Raw genomic sequence first — 6,038 nt, forward strand, 5'->3', positions numbered from 1 at the left:
ACCTTCAGAAAGCCTGGTGAACTATTACTTAAGACCACTTGAAAAAGAAAAAAAAAGATACAGCAAAGTCTGGCTCCCTGGAAGCAAAATATAAAGAAATAAGAAGCGATTCAAGATTTTTGCACTGTACTCTATGAACCCAATTAGATTTTTGGAGCTGAATAGTTTTTTAATAGTCATTTTATAGACAGTCATAGGTAGTAAGCAAGCCTTTTGCACAGTGCTGTATTTGTTACAGTGTGTACTATTGTGATTTTTTATTTAAGCCGTGTGTGGAAGCAGGTCAGTGAAAGTCTTACTTGACTCATTACCTAGAGAAAATCTTATATATTCCAGGTCCGTCTCAAGGAGTAGCTGAAGATGGAGATAGATGGAGTCTTCCTGATTGTGCCACAGAGGTGAATGCAGCATCAAGATGTGGGAAAGTTTCCCTCACAGCCTTTTGAAGTTCAGGGAAGTGGGGCACCAGTGCTGGAAGCTAATTCTCTCTCTCTCTCTCCCTCTTTTCTTTCGTTCCTTTTGCTATGAGCAGCCACACTCTTAAGATACAAACATGAAAGGAAATAGAGCTGTGGGGGAACAGAACACTGTTATTGTAGAGGGCCGGGTTCTTGTCAGCCTATTGAGTTGTTTACATCTACAAATTTCGACAAAAGCCTGTGTCCTCAAACATTGGCAGGATGCCGCGTGACCTGTAGCGAGGAAGAGGCAGAGGGGAAAACTGCAGGAGACTATGGAAAGCAGGCGACGCTATTTGAGCCACGTCCTTTCACAAGACTGTAATCATAAGAGGGGGAAAGTAAACAAATGTTATCCATTTAGGATCAGTGCATTATCCGTGCTAATGTGAAACTACAGTAAAATGATCACATTTACATAGACTAAAAATAAAAAGGAAACAAATTAGTGAATATTTTTGCACTCTGTGAGTTTTACATTTGCTTATATTTGATTACAGACGCCACACCGCCTGCCATTGTTTGGCTTTCCTGGCATCTCTCGGCATAAATTTGTTTTCCATTTCTGCTATCAGCAGTCGAAGTGGGTGATTAGCATGAGAAGCCACGACAAAAAAGAACAAAGCAAAGAGCAACTCCTACTCAAACTTCAATAAAAATCAACAATGTAGATGTACCGAGGGATGTCTGATTGACAGGTTACCTATTGTACTTGGCACTAATTGCTACGATGATGTTGCTGCATGCCATGCAGTAAAGATTTCAAATAGACGAGTGTGTGTTGTTTCCTTGGACTATTGCAGTACAGAATTAACATTCCAGCTAAAAAGATGGAAAAATCTTCTCCCATACAATCATCCATATCAGCTCGGTCCAGCTTGTGACTGAAGCTATATGACTTTTACATTAAGTGGAATATTCAAACCTCAGACTCCATTATGTTAAAACTGCGTCTTTTATACATCTGGAAATGTCACAGTTGGTGCTGACTAAACCAGGCAGATAGGAAACAATTCAGGTGATGTATTGATGATAAAAAAAATAATCTCTCAACAGATGGCAGCCAGGCAGGTAACAGAAAGACGGGGAACAATTCGACATTGGAATATCAATCAGGAAGCAGGAAACTAACACAAGGGCATGTAAGCACCAATCTGGCTGAGAGCAAAGCCTTAATAATAGATATAAATACCCAGAAATTGACTTGAATGTGGGAAGAGTTGAGGTGGCAGGGTCTGGTGGGTGGAAATGTAGGAGATATAGTAGTCATGACAGGAAACGCTCTTGCAGATCCTTCTACACCAGTCTGGAATATTTGGGATCTTTGGAAACTTTGAGATCTTTACTACATTTAAACCTCTGTGGATTCGAACAATGCTTCGTTGCACAGTGTGAGTTTGTAATGGCTGGTCCACAGGGTGCCAGTGAGGTGTATTAAGCATTCAACTCCAAGATACCCCATGGAGTCTTCTTATAAAAAATAACAGTTGTATCTTTGAGGACTAAAATAGATTGAATGCATCCTCTTACGAAGAAAAAGAGCACTGCACTACGTTTAGAAAACAATGGAACATTCTTTTTTGGCTTGCTAGTAGCTTGTACAGTATGTTACTGTTTCACAGTACCGCACTGTTATGGTTAGACAAATAGAACTTTGTTTAAAAGGCAGTGAAGGGCAGCCCACACAGGTCTGGTTAGCTTTAGGAGTTTCTTAGTGTTAGGCTAATTGCAAGTTAAGGAAACCACAATCTTCTGTTAAAAAAACAAAAAAGTGAGCTACAGTCATGTGAAAAAGAACATCTGCACATTGCTCTATGCAGTCATAGTCACAGTCATGTTTCCAAACGAATTAAGAGGGTAAGCAGCAGACAGGAACTGCTAATCAAATCCACTTAATTAAGATTAATTGATTGTCAGCATGACCACCTCGATAAAAGAAGTAGTTTGGGCAGTCTGGAACATTCAGGTGTGTGTTAACACAAGGCCAAGGCATAAAGTCAAAAATGAACTTTGAGAAGCAATTGTTAATGCTCATCAATCTGAGAAGGTTTATAAGGCCAAACACTTTAAAGTCCATCATTCCACAGTGAAAGAAAGATTATTCACAAGTGGAAGACATTAAACACAGTTGCAAATCTTCCCAGGAGTGGACGTCCTAGGAAATCCACTCCAAGGTCAGACTAGGCAATGCTCAGAGAAAATGCAGAAAACCAAGAGCTACAGCTCAGACTCTGGAGGCCTCACTTAGCATGTTAAACGTTAATGTTTCTGACAGTCAAAGGAGTTTGCAAAGAAAAGCGTCTGGACTTCTTTGAGTTGCTTGAAGACGTTTCACCTCTCATCCGAGAAGCTTCTTCAGTTCTAAGGTCAAATGGCCGAGAGTCCCAGATTTAAACCCAGTGGGAGTATCCCCCCAAAGAGGGACAAAGGACCCCCTGGTGATCCTCTAATCACATGCGACAAGGTGTGAAAGCGGGTGTGGTACCTAATCAGCCAGGGTTTCGGGTGAGCTCATTGTGAAACCTGGCCCCACCCTATCATGTGATTTCCTGAGGTCAGATGGCCCAGGATGTGAGTGGGCGTTAAGGCGTCTGGGGAGGGAACTCAAAACTGGATTATAGATGGCAGACAGTTGGTGTCGTAAACCACCACCTCTGTTCAAAGATGGTCGCTCACAGTGGACATAGATGGCCTCTTTCACTCCTCTTTCAAACCATCTGTCCTCTCTGTCCAATATGTGAACATTGGCATCCTCGAAAGAGTGACCTTTATCCTTAAGATGCAGGTGGACTGCTGAGTCTTGTCCTGTGGAGGTGGCTCTTCTATGTTGTGCCATGCGCTTGTGAAGTGGCTGTTTGGTCTCTCCAATGTAGAGGTCCGGGCATTCCTCACTGCACTGTACAGCATACACCACGTTGTTCAGTCTGTGTTTTGGAGTTTTGTCTTTCGGGTGAACCAGTTTGTGTCTGAGTGTGTTGCTGGGTCTGAAGTACACTGGGATGTCGTGCTTGGAGAAAACTCTCCTGAGTTTCTCTGATACACCGGCTACATAGGGGATGACAACGTTGTTGCGTCTGTCTTTCTTATCCTCCCTCGCTGGTGTCTGATCTTCTTTTCTGTGCCTCTTTGCTGACAGTACAATTAGAAAAAGACTGAACAACTATGGCTTGATTCAAAGTTGAGTCGCTAGGAGAAAGTGTCCCCTCCCTTAAACAAGCATGGCAGCATAGCTTAGCTTTGCAAAAATGCATTTAAACAGTAGTACTTCTGGAACAATGTCCTTTGGACATATAAGATAAAGATGATGTTTGGCCATAATACACAGTATCATGTTTAAAGAAAGCCAAACATAACGCATAAGCAGAAACACCACATACTAACGTCAAGCATGGTGGCGGCAGCTTGCAGTCATTGAGTCAACCAGGAGCTCCTCTGTATACAAAAGTGTCAAATGTGAAGCCATCACAACTAAAGGTTGATCAAAACTGGGTCATGAAACAGGACAATGATGCATAAAGCATAATTGATGTCCATTTATGCTTTGACATGATACCCAATCACGCCACACTTGTTGTTGATAAGAATTGATAAGTTGATAAGAAAAAGCATTTGTAAATTCTCTGATTTCATATTTGTTGCCTGTGTGTTATTTTAAATGTAATAAATTAAATTCCTTGAAAATGTTGTGTGATCCTTTAATGTACATAATACACAGTATAACAGCTCTTATGGAGCTGGGTTTTTACACTTTTTCCATTAATTTTCATTCTCAAATCTCTTCCTATATTACTCACAATCCAGCTAAACTACTGAAATTAATTTGCTTGGCTTGTCCCAGGTAATGTTACCTTGAAATACTACTGAGATCTGGTAAACCAATTTAACACCACTTTTTTTTTTTTTTTAATTTCATTTTCAAACATATCCTGAGCTCAAGCTTGTTTATTAGACTTCACAGGGATCCCCCTGGAGCCAGTAAGATTTTACTTTATATAACATGTGCAGTAGTACTTCCCAAGACCTGTAAACAGACTTTGATGTTAAAAATCAGCAGCAGTCCCCTTTAAAAGGATACCATGCTAGCATGCTAGTAGAGCAAGAAATACAAGGTAAACAAGGACCAGCTTACCAAGATATTGCTTTTTCAAGTCCTCATTCCAACTGCGACCCATTAAGTTTAATCGAAAAGGATGCTTGATACCAGCTTAGAACTGGGTCTTTAAACTGTTTATTTTGCATTTTTATGTAGCTTAAATTTTGCCTCTCATCTTTTTATCAAAATAATATACTTCAGGGTGTTTAAAAAAATTACTTGGCTAACTCAAAGCACCAGAAGCTGGTAGGCAAATCAGACGACAGATTTTAGTAATCAAACCACAGGCACAACCGACGGTCAATATTTGTGGCACAGTGCCATGCTGACAGTCTGCCGGCAGACAAACATAATGATGTGGAACTGTGTTAGTAAGAGCAATGTCATCAGAAATTATCTTGCATCTGTATAAATCTTGCCTAATCTCAAGTTCCTCTCTCTCATTCGCTTTCTTTTTGCTTATTTTCTGTCTGATTGTTTGCCAAAAATGCATGGCAACCAGAGTCCCCAGGCGGTAGCCAGCTGAGTTCAGCCCACACAAGCAGGCAACCTGGCTATTATAGATTATCATCAGGGTGACAAATAAGTAGCAGCGAGTGGCGCTCTTTTGTGTTTGCCCTCCTGTGTGTAGGCAAGGAAATATACAAACTTCCTCCAAACCGCTATTCGGTAAAGGACCTCACAGGGGTTTAAGAGACTTGAATTGCAGTGTCAGTCTTCAAGACATCTGACAGCCACATAATCAATCCCCCAAGTGATTAAACCATGCATGCTAATTCGTGTGAACAGGACAAAATGTACACGAAAGCGTTGCTGTCACAGTGCAGCGACTGGCAGCATCTGGGATTTTTCTTAAAGACGGCCGCAACAATTTATTTCCCCACTGGCTTTTTTGCATCATGAGGGAGAATGTGAGACAACAGGCAGTTAAAGATTATATAATTAACCCTGCACACATGAGGTTTCTTTCTTTCTAATAATGCAGCTGATAACGTCTGAGGGTAAAACAGGAAAGATCTTGCAGCAAAAATGAATAAATAAATATTTAACCCGAGTTCGGGATATCTTGATAACTGTGTCAAGTGAAACCAAGAGGTTTTTGCTTGAGGTAATGTAACATGACAGCATTAGCATTCCTCCATAAAAAAAAGTGTACAAATATTAAAATGTCCTCAAGATCCCAACACTGACACAAGAAAATCTTTAGCGTTGTCATATCTCATACACTCTGGGTGGGTTAGGAACCGAAGCTCTTTGCGAGTTCAATGAGACAGATGATATCTTTGAATAGTGCATATTCATGGCCTGGATACTAAAAAAGTTGGATTTGAAGCCCAATATGTTTTAATGAGCTCGCTTCCCAGGGTGAGCTACTAAATTTCTCATTTCAGTTCCAGGCACAGAAGGTTAAAGGAGCTCTCCTCTGCTGGCGAGAGGAAGAAAAATTGGAGAGCGGTGGTGGGTAGATGGCAGTCCAAACCCTTGCC

This window comes from Oreochromis niloticus, linkage group LG23 (assembly GCF_001858045.2).
Source record: "Oreochromis niloticus isolate F11D_XX linkage group LG23, O_niloticus_UMD_NMBU, whole genome shotgun sequence".
Taxonomy (NCBI): Eukaryota; Metazoa; Chordata; class Actinopteri; order Cichliformes; family Cichlidae; genus Oreochromis; species Oreochromis niloticus.